The following is a 19952-nucleotide window of genomic DNA, read 5'->3' as shown; positions in this document are numbered from 1 at the left end:
AAGTTTTCACAGATGATGAATAAGTAGATTCGGGTTTCTTTGATATCATAGTTATTGTATAGATATTACATACATTCAAGCAAAGCTAAATCTATAAGAATTAAAAAAACCCATTTGCTGCTAAAATATAATGGAATGCATGCTACCTACAGAGACTGAAACTTAATCTGATCTTATGGTAGAGCCTCAGAAATTTTGACAGAAAGCAGGTATTTTGCTTAGTATGCCATACATTGTTATATTTATCATTCAGCTCCACAAGCAGGCTCTTTCTAGCTTTTATATACAAACTTGATTTAACAGCTATGTAATAATTTTTATCCTTAACACCTTCCTCCCCCACAAATGTATAAACAGTATTTAAGAGCATAGATATTTCAATTTTTTATTCTTATGGTACAGCAATCTTTCTGAATTAATTATAAGGGTGTGAGAGGGCTGCTGCCTATTGTCCAGTCATTTGGCCCTCTCCGTCATGTAAAGTCCTCCAAGTAGAACATTTGCCACCCTTTGAATTAAAGGAATTATTTAATATTTATACAAATTTCACATACTTTCTGTAATCGTTCCCTGTAAGATACTCTCAACAAACAGAAAGATTCCAAACAGATTCTACACAGTATTTGGACAGTTCTGCGGTTTTCCAAGTATCTAATCATGTGTCAGAACATTAACGTTGAATGCATTCAAGTGAGCAAAAGTGGGTTTTTGGCCTTATTTATCACACTGCATTAAACACAGTTGAACTATGCAGTCTTCACATTCTAATTTATGGGGAAATTTATCACTGAATCATGAATCCAGAATAAGGCATACCCTTCACAGAAATCTTGTTTTGTGGATTCAAGTGAGACTTAAGTATGATATAGGCTTTGTGCTATCCATCTGTACAAGGTTAAATTTTACCATTAGTTGTCTAATTTTGGCAATAATTCCACTGCCTTTAGTGGAAAGAGAACCAAGTTTTTCAAGAGAATTGCTTTGAGAATGGGAATTACAGTTTAGTATGCATAACTGAAAATGCCTTCCAGCAGCAACTTAGTACTTACATTGTGGGTGCAGTCAGATTGACAAATATCTGACAGAAAAAACTGCAGAAGGTGTATGCCACCTACACATTCCTTGCTGGAGTTAAAGCTGTTAGCTTTATTGTTCTGTCCATAACAGATGCAAAGAACAATTTGCCCTTTTCACTTCGTAGTTTTACAAACGTGAAGCTGGTTTTCACATTTTTCCTCATCCTTCTCCTTAAACTAAACAACTCCATTCCTTTTGCTTTCTCTTCAGACACACCATTTCCTACACTTCTGGTTAGATACATATTTAGTCCTTTTTTTTTTTTTTTTTTTTAATTTCTTGCATTTCTGTACTAGCTCTACTTTTCTTTCTTGCACTCCAGAACATACGCATGCTCTGTTAGGTCCCAGTCCATGCAAAAACCTCCCCAGTCCCTGGCTGATAAATCCTCTTAACCACTTCACACTGATGTTCATTCAGCACTTGTTTGTTGTAAACTGTTAAATCACAGGAAGAGAAAATACTTGTGACTTTGGAAGTGTTGAAAGTGTATCTGTCTGGTGACTGACAAATAACTCATGAATTACAAAGTGAACCCTAGCTGACTTGAATGCTGCTACTCCAAATTCTTGACGTTGTAGCATCAGACTAAGCAGGTTCAAGTCCACCTAGGACCGTATTAATTTTCAGTACTCTGATAAATCCATTCACAAGCCAGTATGGTGTACTGCAGAAAACTTGGTCTCCAAAGTGTGAGACTGAATCCAATACTTTAGCTGCGAATAAAGTCTCAAAATCACCTCAGACACAATATGAGGCTGCTTTAGTCTTCTTTTTTGCCTTTTTGAAATTTGCCTCTAGGTTACGATCTCTAGCATGCCACAACAACCGTCAGACTAAATGGGTGTCTTATGTCCCAGCTACCGCATGTCCTCCATTTGCCCGCCTTGGGTTTAAAATGTCAAGAACGTAATGTTTCAAGAGCAAGGTCCTACAGTAGGAGAAAAATCAGACTAAAGTCCTAACCACTGGCCATCAGTTACTAGCCTTATTTTCCTGCTGGCCTATCTGAAATCCCAGGCACCAGTAGCTACTAAGTCTGGATATATAGTATGAAGGACCAGAAGAGAATTAGGTGTTGCTAAAGAATGAAGAAAAGGACCACAAATTTTACTGTTTTCTTAAGCTCAGCTATTTCCTCTTAAATAATTTCATTTTGTTTTGATAGATTTATGGGACAGCCAGATAAGAAAGTATTCTGCACGTTCTTTCTTCCACAATGAAATCTACCCTATGAGTCTTCATTGTTTACCCAAGCTGTTATCACACATTATCAAATAGCACCTTTTACAATACACGAGCTTATAAGAAAATGCTATTCCCTTAAAGACATGTATCAAACCTATTAGAGCATAGGGATTACCAGGCATTTTAATACGATACATTGTTAGGCTTCACCAAACAAAGCCATCTGATTTTCATATTCTCAGGAAAGTACACAGTGCTCTGAAGCAGTTTTCTTTTACATTATGTAAATTAAATGCAAACTGCTTTATGTATTATTGACTTTTCACTTTTACAGAAAATATTAACGTGACTTTGAGGCTTGAAAGCTTTGAAGCAAGACTCAGATTTTTAATGAACATATTCCATTTCAGTAAGTACTGAAATTACATAACGATTTCTTCAAGAGAAAGCAAAGTCGTCTCATACTGTAGTTTTCATTGTGGATGAAAGGTATCCCTCTATTAGTCATTTATCCCACAAGAAAATTAAGATGTCCTTTGATGCCTTTAAAAAAACAGTCAATTATCCAGAAAGAAAGGCTATTTTTCTTCTTAAGAAGGTAGGGGTTGTAGAGATTTATGCCAGCATGAAGTGCTTCTGCCAAAATTTAATCAGATTGTCAATCTGATTGAGATAACATGGAACCCAATTAAACAGAGACCTGAGAATTTGCTCAACGTTGATCACTTACAGAAAGTCAGCCAGAAATGTGGATATTATACGTTCGTAGCAGCAAACCACAATATGAATCTCATTGATATAGTAAAAAATCTCATTGAAATAGTAAAAAAACAGGGACTGATACCAAAAAAGGTGTTCCTATGCTGCCAAAATGGTCTGGAATATTGTATCAGTTTTCCAATGTATTCAAAGCACAAAACAGGATATAAAAAGTAATTAAAAAAAAAAAAATCAATAGGTGCCAATTAAAACACCTAAATCAGAATTTCTCAAGTAAAAACTCTATAGCAGAAGTCCTGAAAACACTTCTAAAATTATGTAAGCAATATAAGAGAGATAATGGAATAACTTAAAGAGGCATTGTCAAAAAATTGAACCTCACTTTAGAAAGGAACATATTCTGACTTGAATCTTGAAAAGGTACATTTTTCAGAAAATCACAGCACTCTACAGTCTAACAACTCTGACCAAAAAAAAAATCATTGCATATTAGTAGACTACTACAGTGTTAAAATAATTTAGATTGCTACATTCTCTGAAATAATAGTAAAAACTCTCAGAGGGCTTGAAATCATCTTTATTACACTAACCATATTGTTCTAAGAAAAATAAAAGATAATTTTGAGAACATTTCCTTCTGCCTCTGTTTTGTTATTTTTGTTTTTCTATCTTTAGTATGAAAAAATTTCCTGGAACACTGTTACTGGTGGAGGGTGGGGAGAGCTGCGGAAGGGGGGAGAATAAATTGCATTTTTGTCAAAATGATGACCAGTTTTTCCAATTTAATTATTTAATTGCTCATTCCTTGACATCAAAACTGCAACTAAATTTATATTTTCCCCTCTCCCTTAACCTCTTGGTGTTTTTGAACAAAAGTAATACGAAAAGTCCTCACTGACATAGAAAGAAGACCAGAGTCATCTAGTGCCACTCCTTCTCCAGCGGCTGAAAGCAGGCTGGCTTTTCTGAGAGAGCTTCTGGCTAGCCAGTATTCTCAGAAAGCGTCGGGTTGCTTTTCTGTCAGTTCACAAGCGGCTGTTATAGCTGAGTTTATTGCTTTAAGCCATGAAATGCACACAAGAACACCAAGACAGATATTAAGCAAAGTAATTTGTAGCTGACCTGAAGTGCTGGAATAGAAGCACGGGCTAAAGCTATAGACAATGAAGAAAAGGAGTTGTCTCCAGCAGGTCACGCAAAAGATGCAAATAACGAGCTATTTGGCCTCTGGAGGTATTTAGTCTTCTCCCTGGACTATATATAAATGTGGAGCTCATCAGCTATGTAAGCCATGTAAAAGACATGTGCGACAGCAGCAATCCATGCAGTCTGCCATTCGTATCAGGTGATGTGCTTGCAGCAGATGGTTGTGCAGTTCCCCACACGGCTGTGAGCTGGGTCTGCGCATAGCAATGATGGCAGTGCTTGCCCTGCAACACGGACTGCTTGAGTGGTTATATACCGGGAAGGCCTAGGAGGGCAGAAATCCAAGATGAACTCCATTACTAGGATTTCCAATGTTTAAGTTAAACTTGTAGTTTAATTTACTTGAAGTGTATGCACAGTCTCTAGGGCTGACATAAGAGCACAGGCAATACTTTAAATTACTAACTGGCATGACTAAGAGTCAAATGAAATGTATAGCAGTTCAATGCATCTGGACAGTTTTTCCTTTCAGGGTCTTGGTGATACTATGTCACAACACGAAAACTTTCTCCTATTCAAACTAGATTCTCCACATACCACACAAGATAATTGCAAAAATTTCTTGTAGCCCCACAGCTGTAGATCCCAGCAGACAGTGAATGAACCAAACATGCCTTTGAGACGGATTCTTGTGGTCCACCTGTTCTTTAAAAGTGTGATTTAGCTTTGAATCTTCTGTTTCACATATACTTTCTGCTAGCATCATCAGTCAACACTTATTTTGAATTAAAATCAATTGGTCCTTCTTATTTTATGTTTTAATTACTTATATAGAAGAAAGTGAAGTAGAGCTGAAAATACATTGTACATAAATTGCATTGGATCCTGGTGACAGCACAACAAAGGCACTGGAATATTAAAGCCCATTGTTATTTAGGGGTATCTGAACACAAGAGGAATATTAAGGTAAATCATATTCTCAGAATACTGCATGAACATTTCCATCTCTGGATTTTTTCCAGTTGCGTGTTATACAGACTACTCAAATATTCTTTGTTGTTTTAGGACTATAGTGCATAGACTACACTTAAAGTTTATGACAGGACTGGGTAGGTGAAGAATATCTAATGAACAGTGTAATAATTAGAACCTAGTTCTATTTTTCCGTCAAGTTAGTCAGGAGCTGAATGTGACTATTCTGTTTATAACTACTCAGTGAATCATCTCTAGCAATAAATTCTAGGTTATTAATGAAAGTCACAAACTATTTACAATTAAACAGTGTGACACAAGTCATCATTTAGCTCACATGCTACTGTGCCTGTTTCCTGACTGAACTATCAATACTTGCAAACTGTAGGACCACGTGAAGACATTACTTCAGCTTAGTTCTCTTAAAGTAGTCTGTAGCGATCAATGTTTTAAAGAAAGAGACAGTAAAATGAACTGCTTTACAAGAGGCAATTCAACACACGTTCCCTACAAAGGAACATGAATGAAATACGGAGTCAGAGCAGTGGTAACAGTTACTTGCTCGTGCTATCCATCATTTGCCAACGTCCCTTTCAAGTTCGGTATCTCAGATTATTCAGCTTACCCAATCAGTTCACAAAACAGTTTTATTTGTCTTTATTTTATATCGCTTTAGCTACAAGTATTAATTACGGTCATTATTTGTACAACAGCGATAATTTAATCTGTGGATTGCAATATAAGAAATAAACATTTGGGGCTCCTCTCTTCTACTTAACACGGGCCATAGGATTTCTTCCAAATAATTACCACTTGAACTAGGCCAGTTTACTAAAAGATACCTGTCTTGATTTAAAGAATTTCAATGATGGAAGATTCCCTACGAATGCTGAGGTACAACAAATCGGGATTCCATCTCTAAACTATAATTTCAATATAAATATATCCTAAGCAAAGTATTCTTCTAGCTATTTGTGAACGCGCTGTATATAATTAACAGACATACCCTCCTCTCTATTTCTATAAATTCTACTTGGAAAAAACGTTGAGAAAACATTCTGACTTTATAGTTCCATTTTAGGCAAACAGACTTAAATAGTGCTGATAGATATCTTATATAGTTATTTGTTTTGACAAAGCAAAAAAGCTTAAGCATCTATTCTCCTGCAAATTATTGAGACGCATCAACTGGCTGGTGGTCCACTGCTGCTTTCGAAGTGTTTAAGATAAATGCATTTTTCATGATGGCCCTTACCTGAAATATTATACTTAAACAAGCTACAAGAACAAGAAAGAGGAATACAAGAAGCAGAAAAAAAAAATTAAAATTTTAAGAAATGCAGTTCAAAAACTACTTCTTTCTCAAAATGTTTTGGTTTTGTCCATAGCTGGGTTTCTTTTTATTTTGGATCTACTGGCACATTCTGAAGCATTCTGGTTTTTAGAAATTGGGACTGATTACTAATCCTTTACAGTGCTAAAAACTAAAACATAAAATTAAAATCAAAGCATTATCAATAGTATATTTGGTTCCTCATTTTCCTTCTTTCCTATTAAAGCAATTGAGAGTAAAAGCAGGCTGTTCCTCTGTTTCTCCAAAAGCTAGGAGTTCCCGTGCAAAACTTCTGGACAGGTGAAATAACCCCATAAGCCTGAAGTTAGACCCATTCTTGAATTGTGAGGTTACCATTTCGAATGAATTTGCAATCACAACTGTAATTAATAGTTTACAGCCTTCCATAAATACTTGTTTTAAGACACAAATGCCTATGTTGAGCACACAAAACGTTAGTGTAGCAACTATATGAGTGTTTATAATGGGCGTCAACATAAATTATTTACAAGCAGTTAGTGCAAAAGAACCTAGAACAAATCAGAAAAAGCATGTTCAAAAACATATTAGATGTATTACATATTATTAGATTAGTAAACAGTCTGAATACAGACTGAATTTATGTATTTAGATAAAAGCTTATGAGGTTATCATGAGCACTTCACAAGGACAGTCAAAGTATACAGCATGCAACAGGTCCTTTGGTTTTTACCAGTTTTATTTCTTATAACTAAACTTCTTACAACTCCATAAAAGACCATCCTGGCCTGCTCAGTGTGCCATAACACATACGAAAAGACAGCTGCATGATAACTTCCTAGAATACAAGATTTAAATTTAAATGCATTTAGATTCACACCCTTGGTAGCTCAATGGCTATCTGCCTTAGCAGCAGCACTGCATCATGTTAACCGGCGTTACTGGCGCTCCAGAACAACTTCAAAGTCACTCTTGAAATCCCAGTGCGCAAGGGGGTGACAACTTTTGTAGCCTGTGCTACTAATAATTTGTTTAATCTTCAGAATGACAGAAAAGTACTTTCCTTCCTCTTGGACAAATGCACAGCAAAGAGACACCCTCTTTCGTCACCTGCCTTTTAGGGTTTGGACTACAAATTCATTGGGCCGTCTTGCACGCAGGAACAGGATCAGTGACAACGACAGCGGCCTGCTCTCCCTGGCTACATCTTTAGTATTACACAACAGTAATGCAGTAGATTGAAGAGGTGCAACGTGCAGGCTTGGACCCAAGAAAAAGAGGGAAGGAAATTACATGGAAACTTGCTTCCTTAAAAAGAAAAAGATGCTGGAAGAAACCAGCATACTTTCCATTGACTTCCAATTTGTTTCTGACGCCAGCTCAAGGTCATTAGACAGCAAAAAATGAGAATAAAAGTTCCACAACATCAGTGAAGTGAGCAAATTAATGAAACAGGGCTGGCAAACAGACTCCTGCTTTCATCTTTAGGGGAAAGACAATGTACATGGTTTTTCTCTTGTCTACTGGCTTGTGAAATCACTATTTCTTATTTGTAGTACTTCACTTGTTCTCCATTAATTTTTTGAAGGTTAAGTGAAAATGGAGTTGTAATACCAAGCATAGTGACAGTGATGGGCAATACAGACTACAATAATAGCCACTGAGTTTCTTAGCAATAAAAGAAAGCCACAAAACCAAGGATGGCATAGGGAGATGATGTTTTCAAAAGAGAAAGTTTTTGATTTCTTTCTTTCATTGATTTTGTAAAAGCTGCATTTAAAAACAAACAAACAAACAAAACCCCAAACAACTAAAGGTAGAGTTTTTCTCATCCTTTTACTGAACACTGAAGCTCTAAATCCAAAACACAGTTTTTGCTTCCCAATCTCAGTTTCAAAAAATAAATTGGGACTTAGCTCAAAGATGAAAGGTTGAAACTCGTCCTTTGCTAAACAGCTTAACTTTATGTAGCTGTTAGAGAAGTAAACTAAAGATATGCTAGTATTTCATCCCGTTTGCTCCAACATACACAAATCTGTGTTTATATCATACATTCTTACCATGAGTTTAAAACCTATTTTATATCATTATCGATCAAGCTATTTGGAATGACTCTCTACTACCAGGGTAACACTGAAACACTGAAATTGACTTCAAAGTAAAAAAAAAAAATAGCATTTTTACATGTCTATACTTTTTCTATGTACACACACTTTTTTTTCTCAACAGCTTCCATCAATTAAAATCATGTAGACTTATTGGAGACCAGCTGTTCTCATTTGTTATGCTTCAGTAGACAGGGACTCTGTGATTAACGGTCCTTGTTTTTCTGCAATCTGTAGTCTCTCTTCTCTTCCTGCTCATGTACGGTTTAATGAGATAATCTCAACACTGACATTACTAGCTCTATTTCTGATTTACTGGAATAATGCCCAGAGTTTATTGTGACAGAAGGAAAAGTATCCTAAATCATTGCATTGGATTCTGCTTGAAGCTGCCATGTGCCTGGGCAGGAGAGAAGTGGTGTGGTTTCCAAGAACCAAATGACTTGCTGCAACACAATGGGCGCATATTCTTCACCGCTTTAATGTAGGACTGGAAATCTAATGTAATGAAGGTCAAAGGCTAGATCTGAACAGGACTATGAAAGATGTCTCCAAACTAAAATTTGAAAACTTCAAAAAATATAACCACAGAATTCCCCTAACTGTGCTATAACTGCAGCAAGCTGAAAATTCCCACTGATAATGTAGACTGTTTATGCTGTCATGTTTAAATTTTAAAAGACATCTTTTTTAGCTCTTGTCTAATATGAGTATGTATGATATGAAGCAGATGATGCATTTTTGTATTACTGCATTGGACTTCTCATTTGTTATGACTGAGGCCGCAAAACATGGTTGTTCAATGTATGGCTGTGCGTATATATTTTAAATATTGCTATCCAAACCTGGTCTTAGAGCAATTTGGCAACACAGCTGTTATGTGAAAACAACATAACATGTTACCCCGTGTTTTCTTAAAAAAGCAGAAATCTACTGACAAACAAGCTTTATTTTCTACAACGCATTAGAAACGACAAGCACACCGCTTAGCGTGTGAGCTAAAGTTTTGCAGAATACAGCAACATTATGTCTACTGCTAAGGGCTAAAGGGTTTTTTTCTGAGGGAAGAAAGCAACACACAAGTTACTCAGGCAGACGATCAGAGGTGGCCAGGTGAAATAAAAAATTAAATAATTCGGAACATGTTTTTCTTCCCTATTGAAGTAAACCCCAAACTTCACAAATATGTTTTGCAAAATGGAATTTTGAAGAGATACCTGTCTTCTCATACAAATAATAGAAGGAAGTACAGCTAGAGTGACACAGAGGAAGAGGTAAACTGGAAAAGATTTCTGTAGTCTCTGTACTGTTATCAAGTCCTCAGGTAGTTGTGCTAGCTATGCATTTTTCTCCAGCAGTTCCATGGGTCAAGATGATTTCATATATGTGTGTATCTGTAAGCACATGTACACACACACACACATATATGTGCATTCACACATATACATATAGCAAATTTATAAAGTTATTTCATTAACTGTTATAAGTAAATGTCACTTTTCCAGCATTTTAACTATGCTGTATTTAGAGCCACAACATCTGGCCTACTACCAGCTAGAAACAGTGATTTTGGTGTTTCAGAGTTGAGAAAATCCTTGTTTACAAACCTTCACTCGATATGCTTTCCACAGTCTCAGCTCAAATCCCAAGACTCTTATGTATTTGCCAAAATATTTTATGTAAAAAGCTTTAAATAAAGTAATAAGTCAAACGAACAGCTCAGGGGTGAATTGGGGGAAGTAGAGGCTATCTGGTACAGTTTTAGTAATAGGGGGAAAATAGAAGTGACTGGTTGCAAGCATCTTTCAGAATTCATATATAGCATATCAGCCATTTTCTGTTAACCTGCTTTTAAGGCACCAAGGTGAGGAAAATGTGAATTGATTTGCAGTTGACTGATAACTATGAAATAGAAAAACATTTGACAAATTATTTATCATACTTTGTCATGTGTTTTCTTAAGTCCTGGACACATGTTTTTAAAATGAAGAGACGTATGTAACCAATGTAACGTGGTAACTGTATTTGCTGAGACTTTCCTGAGTAGTTATCAAAAATCAAATTACTTTATACTGTGCTAATGTTATTATTGCATATTTTAAAGTCTCATTATGGAAATTTTTATGTAGAGACCTGTGTAAAACTAGATCTTAAATATCTTAAACAGCTCTATTTGCCTTCAGGTAAGTTGTTTAGCAAACAGCTATAAAACCAGATACTGTAGCGCAATGCATTTAAGGACATTTTTAATTGAAATTAAACTGAAAATAATATTGGCAGAATCCTGGTGGACTAAAAAATACTTCGGGGAAAGACTCTGAAAGTCACCATTAAAAATAGAACAGAGATTCTTAAATTCAAGGTTGGATCTGGATATAAACAGATCTTTTTAATATTCTAGAATGAAAAATATGGCCAGGACTTCTGTAATTAGAAGAGGGTTTATTACATCATGTACAGATTAGAAAACAAGTATTGCTAATAATTGTAGGGTCTAGATATTCCTGGAAATGGCAACAAACAGATTTCTCTAGTAATTATTTTAGAGTAACATCTATCCTGGTGCAATTTAAGCACAGAGAAACCAAACTAGTTTTAAACTACCGATCTGAAGTTCTTGCAGAACTTTCTCTGCAGTGACACCAACTCAGGTTGCGTTATAAATCCCACCCAAGAATGTAAGCACAAAAAAATTGAAACCAATAGCAATAAAGTTAAGCCATGTTGTACTCTATGCTGTTATGACTCTAGTGTTATTACCAATTGCTCAAATATACTTAAAAATATACACTAACTAAGGTTTTGAGTTTCAAAAGGACAAATTTTGAAAAGTTATGGTAAAATAGGGAAGGTAGGTTTACCAAAGGTAGGCTATTCCAGAATATTCCAATTGTAGGAAATCTAGCATATGTCAAAACTAAATACAGCATTTATAAAAACCATCGCTATAAAACTCTGGGTTTAATGTCTATTTTCCACTTGATTTTACTGAAAAGGCAACATTTTCCTGGATATTTGGGAGATTCTCAAGTAATAGTTTTACAGCTGATCTTGTAATTTCATAAGTGATCTTGGTACTAATACTAATGAAACCTCTTAGGGACACAATACTAGAGAGGAAGGACAATCTGCACAAGCAGAGTACAAGAAATGGAGTGAAATTTAAAACGCAAAGTGCAAGGCCTCAAACTTCAAAGAATAAGAACTTCCATTTTAGGGTTGGAACTCATGATACAGAAGTGATAGAAAAAGATAATTTCAATTTCGCTTGTCTTGCTTTGCTTCCACTCGTAAAGGATTGCACTAGAAAGCAGCGCATTCCCAGCTAGCTAGCTATACACCAGCGAAGAAGTGTGACGGGTGTGTTAGTCAATCACAGCAAGACCACAAGCACTGATAAGATGAAGCCACGTAAAAGGAAGATGTTATTACAGTATGCATCAGTAAATATATTCCTGCAGAGATTACAAAAGAAAATGGTAATGTCAATGTCCACAGCACAGATGGGACCCTATCTAGAATATGTTTCCTTGTCTAATCATCAGCTCAGCCAGAACTGATAGAAGAAAGGCCAAAGAAAAGAAAAGGGAACGAAGACACAAATTTATAAAGGAAAACACAGAATTTTGATGTTTGTAGTGAAGAAAAAAAGAAAAAAAGCAGGTTGTGAATGGATATGAATGAGCAGTTTAAAGAAGAGAGACAAAATATTTTAAATGCATGACAATGTGGATACCAGAATATCATAATAAATGGGAATAAAAGGGCCATCAAAATAAATTTAGTCTTGAAGCCAGAAGGTTTCTTGCCATCAGAAGGATGGAATTAGCATGCAGCAATTTTCCCTAATAGGAGGAGTAGTGGACTTAAGCTTGAATAGTTATATAGCAGTGTCGCGACCCTGACTGGCAGACCGTTGCATCTGGAGGAGTTAATGCTCCACAGAGCAGCTACCCCGAGCGGGGCAAGCCTGTGCTGCGCTGGGCCGCAGGTACAGCGTGGCCTTCAGGCTGCGTTGTGCTGCACATCCCCCTTGGCTGCAGGATGAACGCTCCCAGCTCCTTCACGCAGAGCAGCCTGCAGGCAGCTCCCGCTTGGCGACTGCACCACCCCTGCGGCCTTGCCTTTATCTAACAGTGCGGCAGGAAGTTTTAGTGTGAACGTCCTTTCTGTTTGACAGTAGAAATAACGAATACAGTTGTTTTCTTATGAGAAAATCCTATAATAACTTGAATGACCCAAACGGGATAACCCTATCTATGGATGGGGTCTGCACAGCCTGCTGACTGGAGGCCTGTTTGATGATGCACAACTCGGGGTTCCCAGCATCTACAGGGATATAAGATTATCTATTCTATTCTCTCATTCTTTACAGTGCTAGCTCTAATAAATAGCATATTCAATGATACCTTACGGAGTCTGAGTGCCTTTCTTACTGGGATCATAAGGGACCAGCATCTCTTGATGCAAAACATAGTCAGCTTGTTCATCGTATAAAAGAAGGTATATGAGTTGTCTGGTATGCAGCTGGACAGAACTAGACTGAGGAGGTCCCTTCAGCTCCAATCCACTAAAAGGCCCACATATTTAAGATCTATTAAAAAGAAAATCTTAGGGATCACATGAATTTTCATTCTACTTTAGTGGAACTGCATAATCTCATAAATCTATCAAATCAAAATTGCTGATTCTTGGTATCCACAAGCTACTCTATGCTTTGTATTTTTGCTCTTTGATGATTGTTTAGCTAATGCGTGCTGAAGAAAAAAACCCAAAATGCTTGTGCTAGACTTCTTTTTATGACCAAGACATTCATAATGTCAACTAGGTTGCATACCACCTTTCCAGGACAAGCTTAAGGCTCTCATTAATCCTACAGGTCAAGTGTACTACTAAATTTGCCATAATGTGATGTAAGACCTGAAAAAATAATGTAATGTTGTAGGTTGGATTTTTTTTAAACAGAGAAGGCAGAGGTGTAAATACATGAACACGATTTGGGTCAGTCTCGCTGGAGAAACTTTGTACACAGTCTTTTGTCTTTCTGAAGTGACATTTTGACAAAGTTCACTTTCCTGCCCTGCAGTACTAAAGGCACAGCCCTATAGGCCAGAGGCGTCCTTTATGAGCTTCAGGAATCTTTCCAAGCTCAATATCTGCTTGCAAACAACATTAATTGGTTACTAAAATCCCTGAGCATCATTCTTTCAAAAGTGACAAACGCTGACGCGATACCAGGCCACGCACATTTATCTTACATGTTTGAGGTGTGTGCTGTCTTCACAGCTGGTAATACGCTTCATAAGACAACAACAACAAAAAAAAAGAATCTGCACAAGAAAGTTTTGTAAAAACTTCTTCAAGAAGTGGAAGCAAATGCCAATCAATCAACAGAATGGCTTCTTTTGCTTTCTTCCGTTTTTTCCATCATCAGCCTGAGAAAGTTTAAATCCTTTCCACAAACTGTCTCTCATTGTAAAACGTAGACAGGATTGTATGGTGAAATATTGCTTTGTATTTGAATTCTGTGGTTCTTTTGAACAGCTAAATGCTGCACCACACCACGTAATCAGAATCTGTTTTGTGGTATAGCATGGCTGTGCAACTGCACTGAGCCTATTAACTACTTTCACGCTTGATGACAGACCTTTGAGTAATTTGGAAGTACATAAACAATACAGAGTTTGCAGATATACAGTATTAACCAGGAGGCTCATTTATGAGCAGGCAAGCTAGCATAGGAATTCAGTTCCTTGAACAGCCAATGAGACAGAGAGATAATCTAATTTTAGTAACTCACAAGTCCCTGACACACAAGTAAACAGCTACAGGTACTGCTGAGACTGCACAGCTGGTCACCAGCATTCATTCAATAGCCTCTTGCTGTCATTTTGATGAGGTGAACTCTCAACAACACAGGACACAAAATCCTGCAACGATACAGCAAGACAGATAGACAAAGATATAGCTGCTCTCAGGAAAAAATATAGACCAATACAGAAAAGAAAGGTCACCAGATCCAAAAATATCTATTTTTCTTCTTTGCTTCCAAGCATTGCAGTAATGCTCTGAATCACCTTGTTCAAATACCGCAAAATCTCAGATGTAAGAGTCAAGTTTCTAATTAACGGTAAGTTAGAGCTAACTGAGATCACTGCTCTAAAGGTCACCCACTTAAAAGGCTCCTCTTCCTCTGTGCCAGCATACCCTTAGCACTGAAGAAAGCGTTACAGATCACAGCCCCCAAAGCCTGTTATACAGATTTTGCACTGTTACGGCATCAGTGCATGCACATGGATTTCAAGACCCAACAGAACAGGTACACTGTGCTCATGCATGGCGGGTATAAGTCAGTGGATAAACCGTCGTAGTGCTGTCGGCTCACGTGTAACACCAGTCACCACTGGCTAAAAGAAGAGGAGGAGGGCTATCCCCCATGTCAGTCAGCACAACAGAACTAGCTCAGCTTCAGAGTAACAGGAGATGAACCGTGTTTATACATGAAACTAATGCACGCAGGCTTAAAGGGCCTGGATTGCACACTGTAATCTGCTGGGTTTTGCTATCCCAGTTGCACTAATCTTAAACAGGAAAACTATGTAAGCTGTTGTATATTTAAAGCTATACTTGCTGAAGTCTGCTCTGACTATATTAAAAAAAAATAAATATAAGGCCTATAATAGCTTTCAGTGGTTTACCTTGTTCCTAATGTTCTTTGCAGCAGATGGAGACAGTGTCTAGTTCCAGTAGCAGAGTTATTTATTTTGCCTAAAATGCCTACTGAAGATGAATCTGGCATCTCCTATGACATCAGAGAAGGAAAAGGAGGGACTAACGTAAGGAACATCACCATAATGTGATCCTTCAAAAGTACTGAAGAGATTCTTATGGAGTGTTTCCAGAGGTTAAAGAGTTGTACCTGTGCTTCCTCTTTGTAAACGGAACAGTAAATCGTATATTATCAACCATAAGCTACTGTCAAGCATGTCTCTGAGTAACCATGTTATCGTTAGAGCTCTGGGTATGGGGCCGAGCACTGAAACACATTGCTTACATTTATATTTTCTTGAAGGTTCTGAATGCATTGTATTACATTCCAATTATGAAAATGGACATTTAAGATGATAATGTTATATTTTGATGCAGGGCAAAACCATATAATTTGCTAAAAAGTCCTGGGCATTACACTGTAGACCGAAAATATCAGTTTGCCGTTATGTCTCATTCTTCAGTGTTGCTTCTACACTTGCTCCAAAGAGACACTTAGTAAAGCAGCAGTGAATTATCAGAGACAAGTTAATATTGTTAATGTTGCATCAGCATATCCCAAAATCATTTGCGCAGTGCTACAGCATTCTAGGAGCCAGCTTGTCACCAAGAACATACCATATAAAATCCCTCACAAAAGGCAAATTAGTTTAACAATAGGTCAGAAGAAGAAAAAAATAAATCTGGAGACGTTGCAAACTATGACTTAATGGCTACAAAAAGGCATTTCGTTGGTGAAGTATTATTCATAAACCATTCAGTGTCTTAATTACTGAATGCTACATAAGTGAAAGATAAGCAGTGTGCTGCAAATCTATTTACAAACAAGATTTGTGTTTGTATTTAAGAGTTCTTTGCTCTTTACATCTATGTAACAACATCCGAAGAAAAGGACAAACATGGTTTTGACTTGTGGGAGGGAATATATGTATATGCTTGGGGAAATTTGACTCAAGCAGTTGCATAAACATATACATAAACACTGCTAAGAGCAGATTTTAGTCCGTTATCCTGCATTGTTAAATGTCAAGAAACAGAAGCAAATGGCAAATTAAACCGTTCAACAATATGAAGACTGGCACATGGAGTAATAGCCAAAGACTTAAGTAGCATTCATCCATCTAACAGAATCTAACAGCTGTACGGTTCATGCATCAAATATTTTAAAAACGCAGAATAAACTCATTCTACATGAAAGTGAATTAATTGAAGTCAAATTAATCAAGAATCTGGACTAATACAATGATCTTCCTCATCTCAAGCAGATGAAATATTAGAATTGTAAGAAAAAGTGCATTATATTCCATCACTTCATGAAGTAAATCTGCCAATTGTTCAGGAAAAAAAAATCTAAATGAAACTGCACATCAAGGAGACAAATGTACTGTATGAATAAAATTACAATTTTTATAAACCCTCAAGAGAGACATGCAAATAAGAAAATCTGAAGCAGCAACATGCTCGGTTTCCATAGGTAAACTGCATCTGAATAATTACATGTTTGGCTCTGTAAAAGCTGTCTAAATCTAAAATGAAATTAAGTTATAAACAGTGTTCTTTTAAGAACTAGCCTTTGACTGTCTAAATGCTTCTCAGTATGGCCTTTTTCAATACCTTACTGCTTCCTGAAAACATGCATCAGTATTTTAAAACCTACTCTCTGCCAACAAGCATTTCTCCCCATTTAAGAAACACCTAAACGAGCTCATTCTTTAGGTCACAAACTTAAAACAAGACAAAAGAAAAAAATCTTTCTCTCTTCAGTATGAATCTTGCCTCCCCTTAACCTACCCCTGCAAGAGAGAGGAGAGGATGAAAATAAAATTTTTTTTAACTGTTCCAACAGTGAAGAAGACATTAATTTTTGGAAGACAGACCTTTCAATTTCTTGAAGAAAATCAATTTTGATCTTATTGCTTTGTCAGCCTCCCAAATTCCCCTTATATCCATTTTGCCATAAATTTCTTATAGCTAAGGCAACCATTATTTGCTGGTTCTCTGAGCATCACATAATTCATAACTTCTGTGCTCTAACACAAAAAATATATTCAGAAAAAAAATGGAAGCTCTCTTTCAAACTTAACTCTGCTAGGCATATATACAGAGAAATGTTCCAAATTAATGAGAGGGTTAATGAGGGTAAAACCCGAAAAGCCTTACCTTTTTGCTACTTGCCCAGAGGCTTATGTTGAATTTTACATACTAAATGTGTTACCAAGCTTAGAAATTTGAAAGTTAGATGATTTGAAATTAATTGATATGTATGTTAAAAGAAAAAATAATTAAAATGAAGATATTTCATTCTAGAGCCAAGTGCTTGAATACAACAAACCAAAAACTTAGGGCAGTGCTAGAGAACCCTGAGAAGAAAAGAACTGCCTACAAAGTCATTTCTTCATACTTATTGAAAACTCTTTTTAAATTTAAAACTGGACTTACTTCTTTGACAATATTATATAGTAGTGTATCAGGATATTTTTCTCATAGCCTTTGATGTGCTAACAAAAATTATTTAAATGGCAGTGATTGTACCAGTTACTTAAAATATGCATAAAAGAACTAACAGTATCTTTTTTTTTACTCACAACTTACTAGACTTTGAAAAAAGGCAGTATAGCTAGCTATGCATTTGTTACAAATAACTACATCCTCAGATTCTTTTTAAACCTCAGTTCAAAAATGTCATTACACAATTTTTTTTTTTTATGTAAAGGTTTCCAGTATTCCAAAAAACTTGCTTCCAAATATTTTAGCCAATGTTTTAGGCTGTCGGAAGCAAAAAAAAAATTTAGGTAAATGTGATGACAAATGTTTTGCTCTTAGCAAAGCCCACAGGTGTGTGAGTTTATTTTATCAAGAAATTCTGATAAAATTCTGACCAAGATACCATGCTAGTCTCTCTGAAGAGAAATAACAGGTGAACAGACGCCGCATTCTTGTAAGTATTGATTCCTTAGGTTGTACGGAAGGTTGCTGGCTGGGAGAGCTAGACCTAGATGTACCGGAACAACTTCTACAATATTTAGATTTATCACTGACACATTGCGGATAATGTTCCTACTTGATGAGAATACCAAGATTCAAATATTTCAACATATGTAAAAAGATGACTTACTGTCCAGAAGCACCTAGCAAATGTACATATAATTTTTCTTTTTCATCTTCCCTCATGCAGTCCCAAACCACTTGATATACTTTTGCTAGAAGTTATAAACTCTTTGGAATTAGGATGTATATTATATGTAGTACTTCCCACAACAAAACTTGCAACTTGGTGACATTTAAGTGCAAACATGATATGTATCTGAATAATGAACAACAAAGAAAAAGTCTATTTCCATAATAATTTTCAGATTTGCAGCACCTAAAGCTTTGATGAGCCTATTTACTTCATAGCTCTGGTAAAGTACTGATAGCTTTCACCACTGCACAAGCAAATATATAAATATATCAAAGAAGTTGCTGCACCTCCAGAAACATTGAATGTATATACTAAGAGAATTACAATATCACTTAAACTTCCAGTCAAAACCATACTATGTACTTTCAAAAAAATCCATCCCAAAGGTGAAGTACAGAATAACTATCGCTCAAGGACTCACAAAAAACCAACTGCTTCATTTATGCACTGAAGCTTGTTCTTCTGACTACTGACCTAATTCCTTAATAGAAACATGGAACTTTTTCCAAATACTAATAAAAGTGTAGCATTCAAGCGCCATAACACTGTAGCAGGTTTTAATCTGTATTTAGTCAGACAAGTAAAGTGCTCAGCTTCTGTTTGAGTTTGAAAATTACAACCACTCATTTAATCTATTTTCAGTAGGGATTTCTACAATTTGGTACTGATAAATTTAGAAAAATAGTCTCTGATTCATTTGACATTTACCATAGTTTCCCAAATTCACAATTTATTTCTGCTAAACTTCCAATATTTTACAAAAATAAAAGCCTTTCAAGGTAGAGAGAAGAATTATTTCCCTGATACAGCCAGCTGAGGTACTCTGGCTAGTACTGAACAACAGATCAGCCTAAAGGACCACAGTGCTTGTGTCTGGTCTTAAGAAAAACAAACACACTACTGTTCACACTGGTTCATGGAAATAGAAGGTAAAACGAGAAACATTTTGACAAAAAAGAGTGTCGTGGTTTAACCCCAGCCAGCAACTAAGCACCACGCAGCCGCTCGCTCACTCCCCACCAGTGGGATGGGGGAGAGAATCAGAAGGGTAAAAGGGAGAAAACTCGTGGGTTGAGATAAGAACAGTTTAATAACTAAAGTAAAATAAAAATAGAACAGTAATAATAATAATAACAATAATAATAATAACAAGTAATAATAGTACAATAGTAATACAAAGCAAACGATACACTACAATTGCTCACCACCCTCCGACCGATGGCCAGCCCGTCCCCCAAGCAGCGATCGTTGCCCCCTCCCCCGGCTAGCTCCCCAGTATATATATACTGAGCATGACGTCACATGGTATGGAATAGCCCCTTGGCCAGTCTGGGCCAGCTGTCCTGGCTGTGCCCCCTCCCAGCTTCTTGTGCCCCCGGCAGAGCAGGGGAAGCTGAAAAGTCCTTTACCACTGTGAGCGCCATTTAGCAACTACTTAGCAAGAACAAAACGTCAGTGTATCCTCGACATTGTTCTCATCCTA

General features: G+C 36.6%; 1 protein-coding gene across 2 annotated transcripts in view; it reads right to left on the bottom strand.

Annotated features, from left to right (window-relative positions):
- STXBP5L (syntaxin binding protein 5L) overlaps window positions 1-19952 on the bottom strand; it is a gene marked incomplete at both ends in the record, with an annotated part of 204450 nt that overhangs the window by 108104 nt on the left and 76394 nt on the right. The gene's annotated exons all lie outside the window — the stretch shown is intronic.

Source organism: Platalea leucorodia (assembly GCF_965183815.1).
Source record: "Platalea leucorodia genome assembly, chromosome: 2".
NCBI classification, from domain to species: domain Eukaryota; kingdom Metazoa; phylum Chordata; class Aves; order Pelecaniformes; family Threskiornithidae; genus Platalea; species Platalea leucorodia.
Note: the sequence above shows the minus strand (reverse complement) of the source record. Positions and strands in the feature narration are given on the sequence as shown.